The sequence below is a fragment of the Ornithorhynchus anatinus genome, chromosome 11, assembly GCF_004115215.2.
Source record: "Ornithorhynchus anatinus isolate Pmale09 chromosome 11, mOrnAna1.pri.v4, whole genome shotgun sequence".
In the NCBI taxonomy this organism is placed as follows: Eukaryota; Metazoa; Chordata; class Mammalia; order Monotremata; family Ornithorhynchidae; genus Ornithorhynchus; species Ornithorhynchus anatinus.
The window spans coordinates 33,252,204-33,278,913 of NC_041738.1; the positions used below are offsets into that span (position 1 = coordinate 33,252,204).

The 26,710-nt window shown below is 46.2% G+C and overlaps 1 protein-coding gene and 1 long non-coding RNA gene across 4 annotated transcripts in view; one reads left to right on the top strand and one right to left on the bottom strand.

Moving 5' to 3' along the window:
- Positions 1 to 26,710, top strand: part of GNAO1 (G protein subunit alpha o1) — a 206,960-nt gene that overhangs the window by 103,384 nt on the left and 76,866 nt on the right. The gene's annotated exons all lie outside the window — the stretch shown is intronic.
- On the bottom strand, positions 18,728 to 20,402 carry LOC114815217. Its single transcript, XR_003762985.1, has 2 exons — positions 20,322 to 20,402; positions 18,728 to 19,445 (listed from the first exon to the last, which is right to left on the bottom strand). It is a non-coding gene; the product is annotated as an uncharacterized LOC114815217 (long non-coding RNA).

Sequence of the window (26,710 nt, forward strand, 5' to 3'; positions counted from 1 at the left end):
TAGGTTAGCATTAGAGGAGCGAGGTTTGCAGGCTGGGTTGTAGTAGGAGAGTAGCAGGGTGAGGTGGGAGGGGGCAAAGTGATGTGATTGAGTGTTTTAAAACCAATTCTGAGGAGTTTCTGTTTGATGTGGAGGTAGATGGGGAACCACTGGAGTTTTTTGAGGAATGGGGAGATGTGTCCTGGATGTTTTTATAGACAAATGAGCTGGGCATCAGAGTGAAGTAAGTACTGGAGTGGAGGGGAGACAGGAGGCTGGGAGGTCAGCAAGGAGGTTGATTCAGTAACCCAGGTGGGAAAGGATGAATGAGTGTATTAACGTGGTAGTTCTTTGGGGTTTTCATCAATTTTTTTCAAGGTGGTTTCTGACCTCAGGGTAGGTTGTGAAATTACCACTCAATCGTCTCCTCAGAAACCTCCAGCGCATGGTGGCCAGAGAAGATATTGAAGATGGTGGTTAGCCAGTTAAAGATGATAGCACTAGGATGGAATGACCACTCCACAGATACTAGCAGTGGGTGATTCAGCTTGGAGTCCTCTGGATAATATGAGTTTTGACAGAGATAGCGAGTGTCAAAGTAAGCAGAGTGCTTTACATATCAATCACCAAGCAGTACAGTGGGTTACAAGACCCTCGGGTTGGCAGACATTTCGAAGAGGTCAGAGGTTTGGTTTGGCAACTGGAAATATTTTACTGTCATATCAGCGTTCGCTCTGCCACTTAACTCTTGCCTCACAACTACAGTAAGAGGGTTTTTTAAATCATTATTATCATTGCTTTTTGTCAGTCAATCGTATTTATTGAGCACTTACAGTGTGCAGAGCACTGTATTAAGCACTTGAGAGAGTACAGTATAACAGACACGTCGTTCACTATCGTTATAATTTCGCTCCAGGAAACTGTAAGCCCGTCAATGGGCAGGGATTGTCTCTACCTGTTGCCGAATTGTACATTCCAGCGCTTAGTACAGTGCTCTGCACATAGTAAGCGCTCAATAAATACTATTGAATGAATGAATGAAATTGGAGGAAAGAAAGACAAATCTTGAAGCCCTGAAAGTAATATGTGGCTGGAAGAAAGAAGTCACCGACCTTTTCACATCTGGGTGGTGTAGGGAGTGGCAGAGAGTTATGTAAATTGAAGTTTCCCATTTTACTGATGGGGAAACAAAAGGACCGATGAGGTTTTGGCTGCAGTAGAATCAAGATAAGGCCCTCTGATCCAAATGCTTTAGTGCACAGCTAACAAAACTAAGCCTCAAATCTCTCTGACTAGCTGAGGCAGTTAATTGAAAGGATTTCCAAAGAGATTTCCAAGTCACCATCTCCCAAAGAAAGGCCTATCCCTGAAATATTGGATTAATTAAGCTTGTTGTGGGCAGGTAACAGGTCTACAGCTTTACTGTTCTCTCCTGAATGCTTATTACAGTGCTCCGCTCATCGGAAGTGCTCAGTAAATACCATTAATTGATTAATTCTACCTCTGACATGAGGGACCCCAGATCTCACTGGGGAAATTAAAATAGTTAATATTAGAAAGGTGAAGGTGGGAGAAGGGAGGTCAAATAAAGGTTAACTTTATTTGACAGATTTATCATCTGATTTTGTTCATGAACCAGTGTGCTCAATCCCAGCTGTGCTGTTGCAGAAAGTATCTCTTCTCAGAGGAGAGAGTCCTTCTACACACAGTACCCTTAGTTGATCCATCTTCCAAGCTTCCAGGATTTCTTTGCTTTGTGCTAAGCATGAGTTTCCTCCCGTTCAGCCTGTCAGTTGGTCAATCCCTGGTATTTATTGAGCCCCTCCCATGTGCAGAGCATTGAACGTAACATATTGGATAGTTTTCCAGAAGCAAAAGAAACCTTCCCGGCCTTCAAGGAATCTACAAGTGTCTCCCCTGCAGCCATTCCTATTCTGGTTAATCCCAGGAAGAGGGGAGCTTCAAGGAAAGCAGGGTCCCCCGTCTCTCGTTCCAGGCTGATACGGATTAGAGTGGGAAATTCAGCGTGTCGGCAAGCACAGACTCCACTTCTTTTTTGGCTTTTTCCCTCTTTCACCATCTGCGTCAGGTCAGCAGTGTGGTCTAGTATTCATTCATTCATCCGATCCTATTTATTGAGAGCTTACTGTGTGCAGAGCACTGTACTAAGCGCTTGGGAGAGTACAAAAATAATCAGACACTGTACCTGGCCGCAGTGAGCTTACAGTCTAGAGGGAGCTTACTAGTAGAGCACGAGCCTGGGAGTTAGGAGGACCTGGGTTCTAATCCCAGCTCCGCCACCTATCTGCTTTGTGACCTTGGGCAACTCACTTAACTTCTCTGTGCTACAGTTACCTCATCTGTAAAATGGGGATTAAGACTGTGAACCCCATATGGGACATGCACTGGGTCCTACCTGTTTAGCTAGTATCTATCCAGTGCTTAGTACAGTGCCTGGAACATAGCAAGCACTTAACAAATGCCATTTTAATACAAAGGTCTCTCCATAACCGAATTTCTTTCTATCACTGTTTGTGCATCGGCTGTGAGAATCTCACTTAACCGCAGGGTGCAAGCTAGGCCAGTCAACAGGAGGGCAATAGGCAAGTTGTCATTTCTCTTTCGCTCAGCTCTTTCCATTACCCAGAAAAATGTCTTCTGAGTAATATCATGATTCCTCCACACCCAACCCTTGCGTGACTTCCAGGTTGATGAGGCACAGAGTGTGGGTTTGTTCTGTGTTTTGTTCATCCTATTCTTTCACTATTGACCAGGTTCATTTCGATATTGAACCCCCTTCTGACTGAGGTACTGTGTAAAGGTCAGAATTCATCAATCAGAAAGTAAGGCATCGCTGTCTGGCTAAGGAAACGAAGCCCGTTGTGGGAAGGGAACGTGTCCGTTGATCCTCGTACTCTCCCGAAAGCTTAGCACAGTGATCTGCACATAGTAAGCTCTCAATCAATACCATTGATTGCTTGATTGATCACAACACCGGATGAGATGGGCCAGCCCATGGGTCTGGAATCTGAATGCTGCATGTTGCAAATGCTGACTAGGGGGTGATATAGCAGTCGGGTGATTTCTGTGACCAGTTCTTCAAACCTGCCCAAAGGTGAAAGTAAAAATCGGGGTATTTGTTAAGCACTTACTATATTCCAAGCACTGAACTAAGCACTGGGGTAGATACAAGATTAAGTAGGTTGGACACAGTCCTTGTCCCATGTAGGGTTCACAGTTTAAGTAGGAGGGAGAACAGGTATTGAATCCCCATTTTACAAATGAGGAAACTGAGGCACAAAGAAGTTAAATGACTTGCCCAAGGGCACTTAGCTGGCAAGTGGTGGAGCCAGGATTAGTGTGTGAACACCGCATTGCTCCCTAAAATGACCCCCCTTGCCTCTGCTTATGGCCCAATCTTATATTCCTGCTGTTTTCCAGCTCTCATATGTCCAGTGGTGTGGTGAATGACAGTTCATTCATTCAATCATACTGAGCTCTTACTTGTGTGCAAAACACTGTACTAAGCTCTTGGGAGAGTACAATAAAGGAATAAACACACATTCCTTGCCCACAACAAGCTTACAGCCTAATGGGCAAGTCAGTGCATTTTACGGTTGCTGTTGGGTTTCTTTGTTTTGCTTTTGGTTGTTTTTGGCTTTTCCCCTGGTCTTTTCAAAACCGTGAAAAAGACCCCCTTGACCCTCAAGTGTCTCTGAATATCATAATATCGTAACCAAATGGGTGAGGACACGGTAGTGTCCGCTGCTGTTGTAGTTTCAGGGATATTCTCTTATGAGATCACAGATTGCAGCCATTATTCCTCCCAACCATCTCCCGATGTATATCGCTGGGTACAGAGAGGCCAGGGAGGAGAGTGAGGTTGGCTCATCACGAACAGTCACCACTACTGCAGAAATAATGGAGGCGCGTGTCCTGCTGACTGGAGGACAAATTTTTGCCCGTTTAATCATTGCTCTCTGAAGAGTGCTCACCTGAAAGGCAAGGGGCCAGAAAACGTACACTCTGCGAGTGTACCAGGGTTCGATCTCAGACACTCATGAATTGAATCTCACCATCTTCTAACTGAAGAACAACTGTACCTGCCCATTTTGGATTTAAGACCACCCTGGATGTGAGTTGTTTTAGAAAACGAAGGTGAAGTGAGAAGGGGCGTGGCCCAGCGGAAAGATCACGGGCCTGGGAGGCAGACGACCTGGGCTCTCATCCTGGATCTGCCACTTGTCTGCTCTGTGACCTTGGATAAATCAGGTCACTTCTCTGTGCCTCAGTTACCTCATCTGGAAAATGGGGATTAAGACTTTGAATCCCACGTGGGCCATGGACTGTGTCCAACCCAATCAGCTCCTACCCCAGTGCTTAGTGCAGTGTCCAGTGCATGGTGAGCACTTATCAAATACCGTTTAAAAAGAAGTAGGAAGGGCCTGTTTCCAGAAAGAATGCAAATCCTCAATCCACAAATGCAATTGTCCTTTGATTCCCAACGACACGAATGTGTATTTTAGAGAGAACCACCCGTACCTTTCGTCCACAGAAATTCACTAGCACGAGACTTCAAAAGGCTGAAACGTTCGACTTGGGCTCTTCAGAGCTTAAGATGTTGGAGAATAGTTTTTTGTGTTCAGGGTGTAAGGGTGGAGGGAACTTAATTGGACAAGATCAGGCCAGAGACAGTGAAGATCAAAACTGCTGGCATTTCTTGCTACTGTAGTTGGGGCGAAATTGTTGTTTATCTCATTTACCTGACTTGTGGAGGTGAGTTAATCGTTTGCTCTTGTGTCACTTTCATACATCTGATCCACTCACTATTTGGCTAAATTCGGTTACATTTCCTTTCCTCAGAGATACAAGAAGTCCTGTCTTATGCTACCTGAAACCATAGAATGCCTTAGTACTAAGCATTTCACTCTTTAAAATCTTCAAGGGTCTAATTCAGATGTTATTAAAGGAGCAGAAAGAAAACCCTCATTGTTGTGATGGACTGATGCAGAGATGAGTGAGCTACTTTATCTTGGACACTTAACTCTTGTGTTGTTGTTGTTAGCAACAACTAGCATTTCTTCCCTCCCCAAGAGAAGTGCCTCTCAAAACTTATAGAAATCGAGAATCACCCTCCAATTACACTCTCTCTCCGTTCCCAATTTGTGCATCGGCTTTCTTCCCGTTTCCTTCCTTTTGTACTGAGCAAGGCCTGCCTTTGTGATTTCCAAACTGTCATCCTCCCTTGTGTAAGACTCTCAGAACAGGAGTGATGAGATATAGTGTACTCTCCCAAGCGCTTAGTACAGTGCTCTGCACACCGTAAGCGGTCAAAAAGTACGATTGATTGATGAGTGTGTCCTTGCCAAATAGTCTTTGTAGCTTGGGTGGCTATCTACCTGGAGTCTTCGGCTAACACCTACCGATCCCCCGAAATAGCTGTAGAATCAGAGCATTGCTCGGCCAGGCCTTACAGGTGTCTATGTTGTTGTTCCTGACAACAAGCAAGGATGGCTTCTAGCCAAAGCCCTGCCTGGACCCCGAGAGCAAATGAGCTGCTGGTTGAAATCAGGTGTGGATGCTCCTTTTTTTTATGACTTTCAAGTTACCTGTGCCTGGCACATATGAAGAAATTAAGAAATGCCCTTATTGTTATTATTATTATTAAGTAGGTCGGTAATAGTGTGGCTAACAGGTTATACCCTCCCAAGCGCTTCATACAGTGCTCTGCACACAGTAAGCTCTAGATAAATACCACTGATTGGTTGATTAGACAGTGGATGAGGGATCTCTGCCCCGTGATAATAATAATGATGATGATGGTATTTGGTAAGCACTATGTGCCAAGCACTGTTCTAAGTGCTGGGGAAGATACAAGGTAATCAGGTTGTCCCACGTAGGGTTCACAGTCTTCATCCCCATTTTACAGATGAGGTAACTGAGGCACAGAGAATTGAAGTGACTGGCTCAAAGTCACACAGCTGATAAGTGGAGGAGCTGGGATCAGAACCCACGACCTCTGACTCTCAAGCCCGCCTCTTTCATTCATTCATTCAATAGTATTTATTGAGCGCTTACCATGAACAGAGTACTGTACTAAGCACTTGGAATGTACAAATCGGGCTCTTGCCACTAAACCAAGCTGCTTCTGAGTGAAGTTGGTGATAATGCAGAACTGTCTGGAGGCAACCTATACCAGCTCCTGTTACTAAAATGTCAGCATCTACTGAGAGGATTTTCCTCAAACTATCCCAGAAGACTGCTCTTCTCTAGCCGACTGCTACGATTATTTTCATGATAATCCATAAAACTGTCTGGAAGCTTAAGGATTTCTTTCTGCGGCGGGTGCCTTTTCCCATTAAGGCTGAAAAGTTCCCTCTTCTCTGAAAGTTGTGGGATTGATCCAGTGATCCATTAGCTCAGTCATTCCTTCCCAGCCTTTTTCTTCTCGCTGCAACTAATTGAGCCTGTGACCATCCAAAAAGCTGTGGGCGTTAACCATTTCCTCCCTGTGGACCTTCCGCTGTCTAGCGGACATATTACTAGGATTAATTATGCATTTACCACTTTATATATTATCTGGATGACACAGATGTATTTCATATTGGCAGGTCCATTCTAGTTTCATTTGGTTAAAGCAAAGGAAATATTCCCTCACCAATTTTCTCCATGGCAGTCATGATTCAGGTTGGGGCTGTTGCCAGAGACTCTACAAATAGGACAGGGCTGATTTTTTTCAAAGATGTACAGACTTTACCGGCATTTTTCTGTGAGACACCTGGCAGTTGCAATCCCTAGGTAGGAAAGTATTTGAAAGCTTCCGCTCCATACCCAGCCTGTCAGTCATAAACCATTAGGATAATTGCATGAGAGTTCCCCCCCGCCTCTCCCGTTGCGTGTACGTGTGTGGGTCTTTCTCTCTCTCCCTCTGCCCCCTCATATTTTTTACCCCACTCAGACACATTCTTTCTCCCTATGCAGTCTCTCTCACTCACCCTCTCTTTTGCCCCCTTACCCTTTTATATCCTTTCCCTCCCTTCCCCAGAGGCCTTTCTATCTTCTCTCCTTTCTCCCATGGCACGTTTATACTCTTGGCCAGTATACTTTTTCTCCCGAGATCGCAACTGAAACAGTATCTGTGTGAATTAAAGGCATGCACATGGACATAGACTACAGTGGTTTGCTTTCAAAAGAGGAAAGAACTGAGTCCTCTACTTTTCTTTCCCCTGGTCATGCCTTGCAGTCTGAGAGTGATTGGTCCTTTCAGTAACGGCTTTCGTACTTTTGAGGCGAGTTCAAGTTCGGGAAGCGTAATGCATAACGCTCTTCATCGCCCATTTCCGGGGTTACTCGGCAGAGGAACAAGGGACCCGGAGTCTGTCGCTCTTAAATGAGAAGCAGCGTGGCCTAATTGAAAGAGCGTGGGCCTGGGAGTCAAAAGGTCCTGGGTTCTAATCCCTGCTCCACCTCGTGTCTGCTCTGTGACCTTGGTTAAGTCATTTCACTTCTCTGTGCCTCAGTCTCCTCAACTGTAAAATGGGGATTAAGTATCTGCTCTCCCACCTACTTAAACTGCAAACCCTAGATGGGACAGGGACTGTGTCCGACTAAACTTGTATCTACCCCAGCACTTAGAAAAGTGTTTGACACATAGTAAGTGCTTAACAAATACCATAAAAAAAAAGGTCAGTGGACGTCATATTCCCAACACTTTTCTGCTTCGTTTCTCTTCTGACACGCAGTAGGGGAGGGTGGCCCCTGAGCCAGAAGTGTTAGATACTTCAGAAGGATCGAGTCCATGTGGCACCAAGGAAAGTGGCTTGAAAATAATCATATGTCACACCACCAGCTCATTTATCTTCCCTGAGTTTTCCTCAGGACAATCATTTGAAGGGACTAGCAGGGAAGGATGACCACTGCCATTTTCCTAGGAAGAGGATGGAAGCAAAAAGAACGTGAGTAACACCAACCTAAATCAGAGCGACGATCCATCCGGCCGGAACTATGTCTGTGACGGTGGCAATACAGAATGCCTGGAGGAACGCTGAGGTTATCTTGCCCTCACCTCCACCCTCGTGATTTTCCGTGTAACTTCAAACCTCCTTATCATTCCCGACAGTAACCCCCTCGGGGACCAATCATCTGAGTGTCTGTTTTACTCTTCTCAAATCTTCCAGCAACCCTCTCTTTTCTTTCTAAAAATCCGTACTATTCCCTCTAGTCACCTATCATGGACCTCTTGTCCACTAACTGATTCATACTCTTTTGGAACTCAACGCAAAGCACATAGTACGCTTCAGGATTCAGAAACGGAGCAGAAAAAGTTGGCTGTCGTCTGCTTCGGGGCCCGAGACAGTGCCCGACCCAATGAGATGCCAACATATGCCCTCTTGTGCCAGAGCCTTCCAGGGCCACGTAGGCAACCTGCTTCTCCAGAATGTCAAAACCAGCGCAGCAGCTCATTTGGAGCCAAGTGGCATTTCCCTCAGGGGTAGTAAGTAGCATCTGTTTCCGTAGAATCTCTTTGATGCCTACCATGTGCAGAGCACTGCACTAGAGACTTGGGGAATGTAGAAGTAAAAGGTGTGGTCCCTGCCTTTGAACTGCTTATGAGAGAGGCTGGAAAATATAAATTGGCAGATATACTGTAGGATTGTAAGCTCTCCTCTAGACTGTAAGCTCATTATGGGCAGGGAACGTGTCTACCAACTTGTTTTGTGGTATTCATTAAGCTCTTACTATGTGTCGAACACCGTTCTAAGCGCTGGGTTAGGTACAAGTTAAGTAGGTTGTACACAGTCCCTGTCCGACATGGGGCTCTCAGTCTAAGTGTGGGGAGAAACAGTCCCCACTTTACAGTTGAGGGAACTGAGGTAGAGAGAAGTGAAGTGATTTTTCCAGGGTCACACAGCAAGCAATTGGCAGAGTTGGAATTAGATCCCAGGTGCTCTGACTTTGAGGCTCATGCTTTTTACTTAAAGCCGTGATGCTTTTCCAAGTGTTTAGTACAGTGATCGGCACACAGTAAGCACTCAGTGAATACCATTGTTTGATTGATCGTAGTTATGAGCAAAGAGGCACAGAAAAATGCAGGCGAATGAATGCCAAATGTCCCTAATGAACAGATGAATGCATGAGTGTTGAGGTGACTGGCTTGATCCCTGGTGGGGGTCAGGGCAAAGGGGGAACTCCTTAGGGAATGCCTCCTGGAGGAGGTCAGTTAGGTGAGTTGGCTTTGAAGGAGGGAAGCCATGTGATCTAGCGGAAATGGGCCTGGAAGTCAGAGGACCTGTGTTCTAATCCTGGCTCTGCCACTTGTGTACCATGTGATCTTAGACAAATCACTCAACTCCTCTGTGCCTCAGTTAACTCATATGTAAAATGAGGATTCCACCCTCCTTCCTGTGACTTAGACTGTGAACCCCATGTGGGACAGGGACTGTGCCCAACATGAGTATTTTATATCTACTCTAGAATTTCCTTAGTACAGTGTCCAGCAAGTACCTTTTTTTTTTAAAAAAAAAAAAAGGAGGAGAAATGTGAACCTGAAGGACATTTAGCATGGGGGCGTCTCAGCCGGCTCATTGACTGACTTGACAAGGGTCTTCATTCTTTCAGGGCTGCAGTGCCGCAAGCCTTCGGTGAAATCGAGCACGGGGTGTAATGGTGGTTGGCCTCTCCAAGTCCTGAGAGAATGAAAACCAGCCATTTTGAGACTGAGGGAAAGTAAATCTTAATTTCAGAAAAGTGCTCTGCTTTTTCTTCGATTATCGGCCTGACAACCTGGGAAAAGTGACCTGTGATGGCAGAATAGGGTGGAATCGGGGACGCGTTAGTGAGATTCTATTCCTCTGCTACGGCCTCTCCTGTGGACCTATCTGGGCCTCTTGCCTGTTGGCCCGGGGACAGTGTTCGCAGGTTTCTGCCTCCTCCCTCTCTGGAAATGTGTCTGCTGATTGTTATATTGTACTCTGCCAGGAGCATAGTACAATGCTATGCACCCAGTAAGTGCTCAATAAATACAATTGACTGTTTCTCTCTCTTTCTCTTGCTCTCTTGCTGTCTCTCTCTTACTCAGACACTCTCTCTCTCCTCAAAGGAGAGTCTTAGTGCCTGAGAACTATTACTACCGGGGGTTGTTTCCAGTATGTCATTTTGCCCCTGAGGAGATCTGCCTAGCAGGAGACAATCTGGATATTTAGCAGATGAGAATAAAAAATTGTTTTCAACAGCTCGTGGTTGTGGAGAGAAGCCGTCCGTGAGTCGACGGGTCAGGGTTGGGGGGCTAACAGGGAGGCCGAAGTAATAAACGAGGTGTGTCTCCAGGAGAGCACTGCCAACCCCGGGCCGAGCTCAGTCTTTTCACGCGGGATCGCGGGGTCGATCGGCCCCGTGTCGCCCATGGGCTCGTTTCCCGGAGCCGAGGATGGTGGGGCACCCTTCTCCCGTCAAGTGACAGACCAGGCTCCGGATCGGACGTCACGGGCCGTTAGTGGCCCGAGTCGCATTCGGAGAGCGGTCACTCCAGGGATCCTTTTTCTTCCATTGTCCCGGGTGGGTGGCCGTGACCCCTGAAGGCAGAGCTAAGGTCACCTCAGAGGTACCGAGAGAGTGAGGTTGCCGCCTGCTCCTTAAGCTTCGGAGTTCACTGTGGAGATTTTTTTTTCTCTGCAGCAGTACGGATTACCAGGCAGCTCCAAGCTATTGATGCTTGGGGTTTTGAAAGCCGTTTGAGGGCTACTTCTGGGACTCCGAGAGTGAGCCGAGCCACAGGAGGCTTTAGGCAGAGGTTGACCAGGGTGAAGGTGAAAAAAAGCTTGTCGTAGAGACAAACGATTGAATCTGTCTCTGTCCACTGGACACCGAGAGTAGCTTCCTTTCTATGGCTTGTCCGTGGTTGGTATAATAGTGGGGAGGGCCAAACCTGTCCCTAGGTAACTCTTCTGTCATTGGCTCTCTCCTCCTTTGAACGAACGAAACCCCCAAGTCAGAAACAGGGCAGCTTTAGAAGGTAGCCAGGGCTGGTGGAAGCAGATGTGAATCACGTTCATCTCCTCTGCTCTGATGCCATGTGGGTTGTGGGCTCAGCTCCCAGGACCGAGACCTTCCTGAAAAGCAGCGTGGTTTAGTGGATGGAGCACAGGGCTTGTAGTCAGAAGGTTCTGGGTTCTAATTCTGGCTCCACCATTTGTCTGCTGTGTGACCTCGGGTAAGTCACTTAATTTCTCAGTGTCTACGTTACCTCCTCTGTAAAATGGGAAGTAAGACTGTGAGCCTCATGTGAAACTCGTAGTGTGTCCAACCTGCTTAGCCTGTGTCTACCCCAGCACTTAGGACAGTGCTTGGCACATAGTAAGCACTTACCAAATACTATTATTATTATTACCGTGGAGAAGCAGTGTGGCTTAGTGGAAAGAGCACGGACTTGGGAGTCAGAGATTGTGGGTTCTAATCCCGAGTCCGCCACTTGTCAGCTGTGTGACTTTGGGCAAGTCACTTCACTTCTCTGTGCCTCAGTTACCTCATCAGTACAATGGGGATCAAGACTGTGAGCCCCAAGTGGGACAGCCGATAACCTTGTATCTATCCCAGCGCTTAGAACATTGCTTGGCACATAGTAAGCGCTTAACAAATGCTAACGTCATCATTGTCATCGTTATTACCATTATTATTATTAACTCAACCCATAATGCTATACTTTGGGACCAAGATTCACCACTGATGCATGATCCTCACAACACAAGTATATTCCAAGCGCAGTATGAACTCCATGTGGAACAGGGACTGTGTCTGACCTGATTAACTTGTATACACCCTAACGCTTAGAACGGTACTTGACTCATAGTAAGCGCTTTAAAATTATAAGAAGTCAAGTGGACAGGTTGTGTTCTAACTAGCTTACAGGGGTATAAACAAATTTTTACAGCATCAGTTGAATTTTCTTGGAACTCTCAGTGGGGAAATGGATCTTACCGTGGGCCATCCTGTATAAAAGACCATGGTTCTGTGACCTTTTCCTCAAGGACAGTTCCGCTCCCCAGCCTCCACTCTTGGATGCTGACTTGGCTCGTTTCCCTCCTTTCTGAATATCCAAATATTTTTCCACCCAAACAGCCTGCTGCCTTCCCTTCCAGTTTTTCTCTTCCAATTCCAGCACACAGTTCCCCTTGTACTCAGATCAGTTTCTCCCTTCTTCACCTCTTAGCTCCGCTTTCTCACTCGTATCAAGACCCACTCGAAGGCAGAAGCTTCTAGAGGGCTCTGGTGGTTGTAAATCCAGAAAGCTCATTCTGGATTCTAGTGTGCAGTCTGCGAACATGCCAATACCCGCAGGTGGGAGAATAGTGTCCTACCAGCTGCTGTCAGCTCCTCTTTGGGCCAATGGATCAGTCAGATCATCTTGCAACGTGACCTAGTGGATAGAGCACAGACCTGGAAATCAGAAGGACCTGGGTTCCAATCCCAGCTCCATCACCTGTCTGCTTTGAGACCTTGGGAAAGTCACTTAACTTCTCTGTGTCTGTTACCTCATCTCTAAAACGGAGACTAAGATTGTGAGCTCCATGTGGGACATGGACTGTGTCCAATCTGATTACCTTGTTTCTATCCCAGAGCTTAGAATATTGCCTAACAAATATCATTTTAAAAAAAAATTGAGGCTCGCCTAGCTCTTAGGTTTAGTCAGCACCATCCAAAGTCCCTGCCGGGCACCCCCTCACCCCAAGCTTTTCATTTTTTCATTCAGTTGTATTTATTGAGTACTTGCTGTGTGCAAAGCACTATACTAAGCACTTGGGCCTTCTCATTAGAAGACCTCTTATCGGCAGGCTGGCCAGGTGATCCAGATCACACAGAAGGGTCAATTTACATGTCCCGGCTATGTTTTCCTTTAGAATCTATTTTCCCACCCTTTAGGAACTAAGCAGAAGTTAGCTGGATACAAACCCTCACTTGAAGAAACTCTCTCCTTTGTACGATGCTACTGTACCAGGTCACCCAAAGTTACCCAAGAAATATACAGGTACGTTGGTGTCTGAGCTTGGATTTGTTAATAGTAATAATGATAGTGTTTTTGTGAAGTGCTTATTATGTGCCAAGCACTCTACTAAGCACTGAGGTGGATACAAGATACTCAGGACCCATATGGAGCTCACACCCTAAGTGGGCTGGAAAAGAGGTTTTAAAGCCCCATTTTGCAGATGAAGGTATTGAGGCTCAGAGAAATTAGGCGACTTGCCCAAGGTCACGCAGTCGGCGAGTGGCAGAGTCAAGATTAGAACCCACATCCTCCGTCTACCAGCAGACCCAGACTTTTTCCACCGGGCCACGCTGCTTCTCTAGTATTAGTGCTAGACCCAGTCTTGCAGAGTCCTAGAAGGCTAAAAGGAGGAGGGTGTGAAATGAGCCCTTTTAATTATTCATGTCTTATCTTCAGCCTGGTAAGATCTGAACTTTTCTCCGGGCCACAGTTTCCTGGGAGTGAGAGAGTTCTCACTGGCTGCAGGTGGACCACTCTTTAATCAATGCCCTTGCGATGTTTAATAGGGTACCTCTCTTCCCTCCACAGAAGACACACTACATAATGGATAGCGTAAGCTCCCCTGCTAGACTGGAAGCTTCTCAAGGATAGGGTTCATGTCCAGTTGCTCAGTCATACTCTCCTAAGCACTTACTACAGCGCTCTGCACAGAAAAAGTGCTCAATAAATAATCGTGGTATTTGTTAAGTGTGGACTAAGCGTAGAGATAGATACAAGTTCATTAGGTTGGACACAGTCTCTGTCCCACATGGGGCTCAGAGTCTCAATCCCCATTTTACAGATGAGGTAACTGAGGCCCAGAGAAATGAAGTGACTTGCCCAAGGTCACACAACAGAAGAACCCATGAGCTTCTGATTCCCGGGTCTGTGCTCTGTCCATGATTCAGTGATTGATTGGAATCGGGAGGAGCTTCCAGCGGTCCTAGCTTTCTTCGCCAGTAGCAAATGAAAAATGTGAAGTGACTTGAGGCAAGGCTAAACTTAATAGATGTAAAGTCTATTAAGTGGCATCAGTGGTATTTATTGAGTGCTTACTGTGTGCAGAGCACTGCACTAAGCACTTAGGAGAGTATAATTCAAGAGAGTTGGTTGATACATTTCCTGCCCATAAGAAGCTTGCAGTCTAGAAACAGCAGTAGAGATGGTCTAGAGACCGAAGTCCAGTTATCTGGATTTAATGTTACCTCCTGGTGATCAGGTTGAGAGGAGGGAGAGAGCTCCCCAGTTTCTCTCATTCTCCAGTGACTAACAGAGTGGAATCCCGCTCACTCCTGGCTTCCTATTTCTGGCCTAGTCCAAGGAAACAGGAGAGAACAGTGTCAGGAAAACCAAGATTGGATAGGATTTCCGGGAGGAGGGAGTGGCCCACGCCGTCAAAGAGAACCGAGAGAGCTGTCAGAGAGAGCCGTGGCCTACTGGGTAGAGTACGAGCCTGGGATTCAGAAGGACCTGAGTTCTAATTCCGGCTCCACCACTTGTCTGCTGTGGGCCCTTGGGTGAGTCACTTCACTTCTCATTATCCTTTCTGTAAAATGTGGATTAAGACTGCGCCCCCTAGGTGGGACCTGGACTGTGTGTCCAAATTGATTATCTTCTACCTACCATAGTGCCTGACACAGTAAATAATTAACAAACATCGTTAAAAAAGAGAAGAAGGGGGATAGAATGGTCAAACAAGAAGGAGCCGATCTTGGTGAGAACAGTCTCGGAGGAATGAAAGGCTCAGAAACTGGTGTAAAGGGTCAAGAAGGGCCCAGGGGGAGAGGAAGTGGAGGCAGTGCATATGTACAAGCTTTTGAGGCATTTGGATAGAATTGGGTAGCGGGAAATGGGGTGAGAGCTGGATGGTTCAGTGGGGTTCAGAGAAGATGGAACAAGGGAGATGTGGGCATTTTGAAGACGGTGGGGAAGGAGCCATCGGAGAGTGAGGAGTTAAAGACGACAGTCCAAGAAGGAAGAAGAGTGAGTGCAAGGGTGTTTTTTTTTTAAAGTTGGAGGGTTGAGGTCAGTGGTGCAAGCGAAGGGAATAGAAAGAATGCCAGACTGGAAGGGAGGAGATTTAGGTTCTCGGCCAGTCCTGCTGTGAATCATTTATTCATTACGTGTCTCTCGGTAAGTCTGTGGGCCTCAGTTTCCTCATAAGTAAAATGGGATATTCATCCCCACCCCTTGTCATCTCCCCAAGTGTATTTGGGAGGGCAAATGAAATCACGAATGTGAAAGTACCTTGGAAAATAAATGTTCTAAATAAAGCCAATGTATTATTAAATAGTGATTAATAATGAGTATAATATTTACAGGGCTCCTGACCCAAATGAATATCATGAACAGAAGAAAAGAATTAAAGAATAGGAAAAATCAAGGTTTTCTAGAGCAACGGAAGGAGTGGCTTTTCAGTTTGATTTTATTTCTGCCGAAACCATGGAGCTGCTTCTGCTCATTTATTTGGCACGGATTGTTGTGGGTCTCACATAATGGTGCAGGTCTGGGAAAGCACTTGTCACCAAGTGTTAACCACGCAGTGCTCACAATGGTCTCTGCCAGCCTTCACATTAATTACATCAATCCGTCAGTGGTATTTTTTGAGCGATTTCTATATACTGTACTAAGCGCTTGGGACAGTACACTGCAGCAGAATTAGTAACGAGATTGCAGTTGCTCCCTTCCCCTCAGTTTGCTATTATCACACTCCTGGCCACCGAAATGCATGTTTTCCTTACACGTTTTGTTTAAGACACTGTCAGGCAACATTCTTCCAACAGCACACAGATGTCAGAATAGAGCACAGTGTCCTGAGGCTATAACATGCAGACGGTGTCACTCATAACACGAATGTTGCAACGAGTTCTGCAACATAATGCAGGGTTCTGCAAGAATGGAGTCCCTGCGTTAAAGGAGAACTGACTGTATCATTATTATTATTATTATTAACATTCATTATGCACTCGCTATATGCAAAGGTCCCGCTGGGCGTCAAGCGTGGCCCTGGGAATCGGGAATTTGGGTTCCAGACCCATACCTGAAAATAAGGGAATGCCTCCTGGGGCTATGTCATCAGCATTCGAGGTTTCGGACAGAAGAATCAACTAGGGCATTTGGTGAGGTGCATGGACCCAGCGGGAATAGCTGGCTAACGTGGGTGGTGAAGAGTACACTGGTTACCAGGGCAACCACCTCCTGAGTTCTGGCTCTCAGGCAGAGCATCAGCACTTTGCTGCAGTCTACTTTGAGCATAAAGGGGTGAAAAAAATGCTTCTCGGGCACATAATAATAATAATCGTGGCATTTGTTAAGCGCTTACTCTACGCCAGCCACTGTACTAAGCTTTAGGGTGAATACAAGCAGATCGGGATGGACACAGTCCCCGTCCCATAAGGATCTCAGTCTCGATCCCCATTTTCTAGCTGAGGGAACTGAGACACAGAGAAGTGAAGTGACAAGTAGTGGAGTCGGGATTAAAACCCATGACCTTGTGATTCCCAGGTCCGGACTCTCTCCACTACGCTATGCTGCTTCTCTGATTTGCTGTCCACCGACTAGGTCATTGCATCAGCATCACGGCGGCAATACCACCGACAGGGCCGAGAGAATCCGAGTGGTACCGACCCGGTCCGTAATCCAGCTTCAGAACTAAGGCTCGTTTTCGGCGCGAGACTCCACCAGAGACTCCAGCTCTGGGCAAAGCATTGGGTTCAAATCGAGATAAATCAGTGCTCCCCGAGGCCCCACTTCTAAGACGGGGAAGACAGACACTGAGAGAGGTTAAAATTCCACGATCCGAGTATCGGCCTTCACCAGTGAAGTAGAGCCAGTACGTGGAGAGGATTGATCTCAGGGCGTGGTCACAGAGAGCGATGGAGTTCTGACTCTTGGTTAGGCAGACTTGACTCCTGCCCCCATCCCCCATATTCGGGGGGGGGGGGTGCTGTTCCCCCCACCAGGGAGTCCCCCCTTGATTCTAGTATCCCCCCTTGTTTAAAGGCTCTTGCAGCTTCCTCTCTAGCCAGCAGTTTTCCTAATTAAGTACCATTGTGCTGGTGGAAAAAAATCCCTCATCCCTTCTGAATATTCCCCGCTTTGGACGCTCTGCCTCTTAAAAGAGCTAACAAAGAGTCAACGAGAACCGTAATATATTTCCTTTATACCTATTCAAAAGTAGAGACGAGATCTGGGAAGTCTTCAGTATGATCCAGAGGGAAAAGTCGAGACAGGATTTAGCAACTGAACCAAACCGAGGTTCCAGAAGTGAGTCGGGGATGTAGCTGAGCCCTGACTACAATCTATCCTCTGTCCCGTAGACTGTTAGCTCATTATGGGCGGGGACCGTGTCTGCTAATTCTGTTGTTTTGTACTCTCCCAAGCATTTAGTACAGTGCTCTGCATGTAGTAAGCGCTCAGTAAATGCCAGTGATTGGTTGATTTGTCCTCTTCTTCCAATCAACCCAGCCGGCGTGAGCCTGGTTGATGCCCGGAGCTTACCCAAGAGCCGCTATATCGACGAGTGTAACTTTGCCTTCTGGGAAGGGAATGACCCTTTTTTTTGTGGTATTTAAGTGCTTACTATGGGCCAAGCACTGTACTAAGTGCTGGGATAGATACAAGCTAGTCAGGTTGCACACAGTCCATGTCCCACTGGGACTCCCAGTCTTAATTCCCATTTAACAGATGAGGTGGCTGCGGCACAGAGAAGTTAAGCGACTTGCCCAAGGTCACCAAGCAGGCAGGTGGACGGAGCCAGGATTAAAACATCTGACTCCTAGGCATGTGCTCTAACCACTAGCCCACACTGCTGCTCATGAGACCCCGGTGAAATGTATCCAGGGGACTGTACCTGTTGAGTTTAGGATTGAGTTCAGACAGAAATAGGGACAGAACCGCCGATAACAATTTTACACTCTCATTCCCCACTGCCTGCAGTCGTGACTGCGGGAGGGTAGCCATGAGGACGTATTATCCAGCATGAAGATTCCATGGGACACACTAGCTTGGCACATAGTAAGCTCTTAACAAATACCATCATTATTATTACACTCTGAACTCAAGACCACCCGTGAGTTCACGTTGTTATTTGGGGGGATGTTTTGCCTATGAAAGGAGATGATAATAGCAAGAACCATAATACTGCTTTATTCACGGCAGTAGTAAAATATTCGTTAAAAACCTTTAAGCCCAAGACAGGCATTCATAGAAGGAAGGTTCTGTGTGTTTTTTTAACGAAGGAAGAAAAGGTCAGTGGGCTCTATCTCCTTTGTTCATAAGAGAGGTGAAAAAAGCAGAGTCAAGCCTTAATAAATGTCAGTCACAGCAAGAGAGCGCACATCTAGACTAAGAGAAGCTTCATAACCCCAGCTGTACCACTTGTCTTCTGTGTGTTCTTGGGCAAGTCACTTAACTCCTCTGTAGCTCAGTTACTTCATCTGTAAAATGGGGGTTAATATGTACATAGCCATAATTTATTTATACGAATAGTCTCCCCCACTATTCTGTAAGCTCTCTGTGGGCCGGGAACACGTCTACCAACTCTGTTCCGTTCTTCCAGGTGCTTAGTACAGTGGCCTGCACACAGTAAGCGCTCAGTGAATATAGTTGATTGATTGATAATACTCAATGTGTTATCAATCCATTGTGAGATGTGAGACATGGACTGTGCCCAATTTGATTAGCTTGTATCTACCCCGGGGCTTAGTACAGTACTCGGCACATGGTAAGTACTTAAGAATACTATTTTTAAAAAAAGTAGAGGGAGGTGAGTTTTTAGACTCCCCCAATAAATAGGTGCCCAGAGTCCTCCCCAGTCCAGGTTTCCGGGGTAGTATTGGTGAATCTTACTCTGAAAGTCTCTGAGTTCCAGGATCTTTTCCTCTAGAAATACTGGCCCCTCCACAGTATTGTCCTCAAATTGCTATGCTAGGGCAAAAATGACTTTTTGGAAATTCTGTCTGTTCAGAATGTCCCTCTGTTTTCCTCTCTTAGCTCCTTGCTCTTTTCCATAAGTCACTGCTGTTGGGTGGGTAATCACTTCTGAGTGATTCGGGATCTGGGAAGTTAACTGCTTGGAGAGAAGACGGGGATTCGAGTGGCCCTTCTCAACCAACCTTCCGTCCTTTACAATCCAGAATTCCGGAGAGTTAAAAAGGGTTCCACACAGTAGTGTAGTTTCCAGATCTACTGCCAACTTTTCTCTTTTCTTCTTTTCCTCTTTCTTCCCATCTTCCTTCCTTCTTTCCCCACCTCTCACATTGACTGCATTCCCAGTAGCTTCCAGAATGGGCTGGGTTTCGTCTATAAAACCATCCGTATGTGCAGAGTTTTATCTAATTGTGTGCCCTACTGCTGAAGCATCTGAGTGCAGGGAGGAAAGGCAGGCAGGAAAATCTGTCACTGAACACGGCCGGTGATGGGAGGGTCTTCTTGTTCCTTCAAGCCACTGTAAGACAATATGGAGTGTGCGTATGTGTTTATGTGAACATTCCTATTCCTTTCCCCCCCGGGGCACAATAATAATAGCAATAATAGTACTTACTATATGCGAAATACCGCTCTAAGCTCTGGGGTAGATACAAGTCAGTCAGGTTGGACGCAGTCCCTGTCCCACATGAGGCTCACATTCTTAATCCCCATTTTCCAGATGAGGTAACTGAGGCCCAGACAAGTTAAGTGGCTTGCTCAAGGTCACACAGCAGACATGTGGTGGAGTCCGGATTAGAACGCAGGTCCTACTGACTGCCAGGCCCTTGCTTTATTCACTAAGCCACGCTGCTTTGCTGCATGTATATGAATATATATATATATATATATATATATACACACACACATAGGTATAGGGATGAGAATGGAATGCCACTGAAGTCAAAGAGGGTGTGAATGGCATTGGTTGTGATAGTGCTGTCCACTTCAAGTGATCCTAAAGAGTCTCATATGGTGCAGGAATTACCTGATCCTCCACCACATATATTCCATTGCCCTTATTCACAGATGAGACTACTGATGGAAGTGTATCCATAGGTGAGAATAAGGCAGTGGCCAAAGTAGAGGCTCCTTCCCCAGGAGGTGACCTTCCATCAGATGCACCCAACCCCTGGGGAGAAGCTCACTCGTGCAAGGTGTTGCACAGAAAATAATTCGGCAGTTTAGAGCCAATAATACTGTCTCAAACTGAAACTTTTGGTGAGTGCCAGCATCAACTAAACACCACAAACGGAAATTCAGTCAGCACATCCTAACCGTCACCTCTGAAGAGACACTAAGGGCCACCGGGACCTTATTTTCAGTATGATGATGGTACTCCCCGAATAGCGTTCACCTTTTGGCTGCAGAGGAATAGGGATGCCTCCTGTTCCCTGTCCTCCCGCCGTGGAACAAGCCCCAGGGTCGGTCGTATACGAGCCTAGCCCGGCACACAGTAAGCACTTAAATAGACCCTAATTATTATTCTGTGAACCGGAGAGAAAATGCTCAGGGTTAATTAACCCCAGCTGAGTCATCCCCAGCATTCTGGTGGTGTGGCTCTGACGCCCCAGGAGTTTCTGAGTCCAACTTTGTGGGTCACATGAGTGAAGGCTTTTTAATGTCAAGTTGCTAAAATATTTATTTAAGCTCTTCTTCAGCAGGGACCCAGGAACAGTCGGATTCGTAGGGGGGCTCATTTTCTTCTCTCAACAGCTGTTCTGCATTAGACCGTACAGCTCCCCGTGTGGCTCTGTTGACTGAACGCTGAGTGATTTATAATAGCGCACTGCCTTTGGGTAGCGTCTTTCTCCTGAGATTGTGCCGCTGCCCTGCGAACTCTAATTAAATCCTCTTTTTGCTATTGCTGAGGTAAAAGTAACTCTTCCCCTGTTTGCAGAAAGAGAAACTGGAGCACAGGCTGCTTTCCTAAGGTGAAACAGCAAAGGAAAGAGCTGGAAGTTCAGCTCTAGGTCGTGCTTCTTTCTGTTCTAACCACTAGCTCGCATCCCGTGTCCTTTGCTGTTTGCTGATAGTTTCATAGATTCTGAGGTTTAGATGCCACCGTTTTCTGAAAGCTTACTTAAGAGGAGGAACCATTTATAATTGCAGCCCAAAGCCCAATAAAGGCCTTGCTTGTCTAATTTACATCAACTTTTGAAACCCCGCTTCCTCCTCCCCCACCCCACACACCTCCCCCCAACCCCCTGCCTCCATTGAGGAGCGCATTTTGAGGCCAGCGTATTCTAAATGAAAGTTTCAGAGGGTATACAGACCCTCTGTGAACCACTGCAGCTTAAACCAACACTTGGGTCTTAGCTAGGGCTGAGGTAAGAGACATTAAACGTGACCCAAAGGAAAGAAGAGTCTCAGCTCGCTTCCAAGCTGTTTGCGTCGTTATTCCTGTCATGACTCCTAGGAACAAAAAAGGAGGAAAAAAACGATTCCCTCTTGGGTTGCTTAATTTGCTTTAACATTTGGGATTTCCTGGAAGAGCTTTGGCCAAAATTGACCTTGACATTTGCATTCTCAATTGCCATCTGAATCTGGAAAGGAGACATCTTAATCTAAGTTTGGAGCAGTACAGCTTGTGCGCCCTGGCCCCCTTACGCACCTTCAGGAGCTCCGTCGGCCACAAGGGATGAATGTGTTGAGTCTGTGTCACCAGCACTCTTTTGAATGTCACCGTCTGGAACCCTCCATGAAACTGAGCACATTTCACCAGCTCACTTGGGCCCGAAAGTTATTCAGTGTGAAAGGCAGAGTGGGTTGAGCGCCGTGTCTTCTGATGAACATTTCATATGGCCTTTCTCCAGGGAAACACTCAGGCTAAGATTAAGGACCCCATCCACTTTTCAGAGGCCGTTCCCGTGGCCTCCGTTCATTCAGTTCACTTGGCAACAAGTGCCTGAAATGAGCCTCAAAGCTGTCAAAGGTGCCGGCCGAAGAGGAGGAAGAGGAATTGGGTTTTTTGAGCACCTCTTTGGTGTCGTGCACTGTGATGGCCCCGTGGAGAGAGGGCCTGGGAGTCAGAGGTTCTGGGTTCTGATCCTGACTCTGCCACTTCCCTTCTATGTGACCGTGGGCTAATCAGTTAACTTCTCTGTGCCTCAGTTTCCTCATCTGCAAAATGGAGGTTCAATGCCTGCTCTCCCTTCTGCTTAGACTCAGAGACCATGTGGAACAAGGACCATGTCTGACCTGATTAATTTATATCTTCCCCAACGTTTAGAACAGTACTTGACACATACTACGCATTTAACAAATACCATCATTATTATTAATCCAAAATACGATTGAATGAAAATTCCAGAGCTCTAGGTGACCGAAGAACAAAGGACTCTTGCTATATGCTGAGTTGCAAATCAATCAATGGTATTTCTTGAGTGTTTACTGTGTGCAAAACACTGTACTAAGCACTTGGGAGAGTACAGAGTTGTTAGACATGTTCCCTGCCCATTATAAGCTTATAGTTTAGAGGGAGAGACAGACATTAATTAAAAATAAATAACTTGCATTACAAATTCAGCTGGCACATATTCAGTCTAGCAACTCGGTTCCTCTGAAGAGAGAGGGAGTGAGGAACGGATTAAATAGAACTTCAGAGGCAAGATCAACCAAGAAAGAGCAGTAATGTTCAGAGTTTTCTAGATTCATCCCATTTGTGTTTCTAGCTCCCATGGACTCCTGGCACTGAGCTCCCCCATTTTGCAGATAGGAAAGCTAAGGCCCGGACTTGTCCCGAGTCAAGCCTTGGGGGTCTAACAGAATTCCGCCTTCCCAGCCCCTCACTTCTAGAGCCTTCATGGCCACCGCCATTAATGTCCAGGCAAAAATCAAGCCCTGCCCCATCCTGTCCGGGGTGACTCGGGTGGCCGGAAGTCATTATGACCTCCGGTGATTGCCTGTGGGAGTTGACCGACTACGATCCCAGCTCCTCCACTTCTCTGCTGTCTGACTTTGGGCAAGTCACTTCACTTCTCTGTGCCTCAGTTACCTCATCTGTAAAATGAGGATTAAGACTGTGGGCCCTGTGTGGGACAGGGAATGTGTCCAAGTCAGTTACTTTGCATCTACCCCAGGGTTTAGCACAGTGGCTGGCACATTGTAAGCGTTTAATAAATACAATTATAATTATTATCGGTGGGGTCACCTGATTGGTCTCACTTCCCCCGCCACTCCCAGCACAAGGCAGAGCCATTTCAGTAGAGTGTGGTGGGGTTGGTCAGCAGTTCTGCCAGCAGGAATGTTTACTCTGTGCTACGGAATCATGCCACTGAAAGAACCAGTGGCTCCTGCTCTTGTGGCTACATGGGCTCAATGTTGGTCTTGATGACCCCTCTAGACTGTAACCTCTTTATGGGCAGGGACTGTGTCTGTTTTATTGTACTCTTCCAAGTGCTTGGTATAGTGTTTTGCATCAGTAAGCTCTCAATAAACACAGTTGATTGACTGGAAATCTCCACCAGCTGGGTTTAATTTGCATCCATCTCCACCCTGAATCCAGGCCGAAAATCCTCTTCTGCTTTTTTTTTTTGGTGCGGGGTTAATGGTAGTTTTTAGGTGCCTACCGTGTGCCAATCACCGTTCCTAAGTGTTGGGATAGATACAAGTGAATCAGGTTGGACACACTCCCTGTCCCACTTAAGGCTCACAGCCTTAATTCCCATTTTACAGATGAGGGAACTGAAGTACAGAGAAGTAAAGTGACTTGCCCAAGGTCACACAGAAAATAAGTGGCCGAGCTGGGATTGGGACCTAGATCCTTCTGACTCCCAGGCCCGTGCTCTCTCTACTAGGCCACACTGCTTCTCTCATTCACTGTCAGGCTTTTCTGCAGAAATAAAAAGTTCTTCCCATTTGCAAAAATGTTAGTCTGTTGGATGATAATCAGTGTTATAAATTAAATGTTTCCTTAACAGTCTCTGAGTGCCAGGGGCAAATTCTGAGATTCAGAAACAAATCTCCCCTTTCGGAAAGGATGGAAACTAGGGCGGGCCCTTGATGAAATATCAGGATCGTCTCATTTTTGTTTTCTCTCCTCTAATTCACTCGAAAGCCAGGACTAATTTGATGCCAGGACGTATTTCCAGGTGTGAAGTACAGGGACTGGGTTCTCACTCAAGTGCCAAGAGAGGTTTAATGCTCCAATGGGATCAAAGATCTGGGCTTTAATAGCTCAACAAGAATCCACTCCCCTCAGGAGCCATGAAGTCATGAAGCCTGCTAGTGAAGGTACAAAAAAGAGGAACGTGATGCGAGGGAAGTGTCTATTAGAGAGAATCCATTTTACCTCTCTTCTCTGCTTTCCAGGGTGCAACTTTCCCAGAACTCCAAGCTATTCGCACCACATTTTAAGTGAAATTGAAATTAGGGGCAGTAGTGTTTGCCATCATAGTCAGGCCCTCTAGGATTTCTCTAAGATACTTTCCAAACTTAAGTGCGGGGTTTTTTTTTCCCCTTCTCAATAACGAAAAAGCTAAGCACACATGTGCAAAGACAAGAACAATTTTTAAAATCCAGTTTTATCCCCCAGGTCATTCTTTTCTTCCTCCTTCAAATTTTACTGTCAGTTTGCGGTCTTTTCTGCTTCGGGAACCCATCTCTTAGCCCTTTTCCAACTTCGCTGACTACCTAAAGACCCTGATTCATCCTTCTATCATGATCTGTTGTTTTCAGATCCTAAGAGTTAAAGTACTAGCTGTCATTTATATAGAACGATGGTACCAGGATTTATATAACGGGTTTCTTAATTCTATGATGCTAGCTCTGAAGCATTGTGGCCTAGTGGTTAGAGCACAAGCCTGGGAGTCAGAAGGACCTGGGTTCTAATCCCAGATCCACCACTAGTCTGCTGTGTGACTTTGGGCAAGTCGCTTGATTTCTCTGTGCCCCAGTCTCTGCAACTTTGGCAGGCCTGAAAGCAGGGGTACGTAAGTCAGGGAACAGTCAGTCAATCGTTGGTATTTATTGAGTGCTTACTATGTACACAGCGCTATACGTGTGCAGTTTTATGACCATTTTTATCCACTCTGTCACTGAAAGGTTAAAAAAAGAAAGTGACTTAGTTGCACTCCAAAACTCTGGCCAAGTTATGCACACTTCACTTGAAGAAGCTTACAGTCTAGAGGGTGAGATGAGCTTTAAAATAAATTACAGATCAGGGAAATGGCAGAGTAGAAAGATCCGTATATAAATGCTTTAAGGCTGGGTGTAAGCTGAAAATTAAAGTGCTTAAGGGGTACAGACCCAAGAGTGTAGGTGACAGTGTAGGGTGTGAAGGGTGGAGAAATGGGGACTTAATCAAGGAAGAGCTCTTAGAGGAAATGTGATTTTAGGAGGATTTTGAAGGTGCCGAGAGTGGTAGTCAGTTGGATGTGAAGCGGGGAGGAATTCCAGTCCAGAGAGAGGATGCGGGCGAGGGGTAGCTGGCAAAGCAGATGAGAATGAAGTATAGCGAGTAGGTCAGAGTTAAAGGAGCAAAGTGTACTCAGCTTAGCCAGAGTTTTTGAGTGCAACTAAGTCACTTTTCTTTTTACCTTTCGGTGACACAGGGTGCATAAAAATGGCCATAAAAATGTTACCTTTTTTGAATGATGCGATGAGGTACACTCTCCCCTCCACCCCACCTTTTAAAATAGATTGCATACCCAGCACTCGGCCTCTCATTCAAACCTGGCAGAGTTACTCTTTGCTACTTTAGTGCAGACTATCAGCAAGAGTTTCCTGGAATATCGATTAATCCATAAATCTGGAGCTTTTCAGCTCGGAATGCTGAGGATGCTATTCACAGTGGGCATCAGCAGCGAGCAGAGGCACTGGGGGACCCAAGATGGATGTGTCTACCTCTTTATGTGTTCCTTATCACCACGACCTGGTGGTCACGCCAACGGAGAAACAGAAAGAGGGCCAGAGATGTGCTGGGCTATACATTTGACTCAGTTTTCTAGCTTCTCTGTTGTATGTGATACCTCACAACAATAATAATTGTGGTATTTGTTAAGCGCTTACTATGTGACAGGCACTGGCATAAGCGGTGGGGTGGATACAAGCAGATTGGGTTGGACAGAGTCCCAGTGCCACATGACGCTCACAGTCTCAATCTCCATTTTACAGATGAAGTAACTGAGGCACAGAAAAGTGAAGTGGTCCGAGGTCACACAGCAGACAAATGGCAGAGCCGGGATGAGAACCCAGGTCCTTCTGACTCCCAAGCTTGTGCTCGATCCATTAGGCCATGCTGCTTCACCACCTCATCCCTGCACAAGGATAAAAGGACCTCAGGGGTGGTTTTGTTAGCATGCTCAGAGTGAAATACAGAAAGCAAGAAGCCAGGTGCCAACTTGTATTAGGTTAAGATGAATGGCACCATATTTTTAACAGGTCATTGTTTTTGTATGTGCTCTTCATTTGTTTGACATTGAGGCGGGTTAAACTAGGAAATTTGAAAGCTTGAAGTAATGAAATGGCTTTTGGCAAGACACATGATTTTACACGCGACATGGGTTGTAAAACAACATTCCATCCATCATCCATATTTATCTTCAGATTGACAGAGAGGCCCAATTTTCAGGTTTGGGATAAATAGTCAGATCTTGTAACCAGTACCCACTCACTGCCTCTAGACTCTAAGTTTGTCATGGGAAGGCAGTGTGTCTGTTTACTGTTATGTGGTACTCTCCCAAGCGCTCAGTACAGTGTTCTGCACACAGTAAGTGCACAATAAGTACGATTGACTGCTTCCAG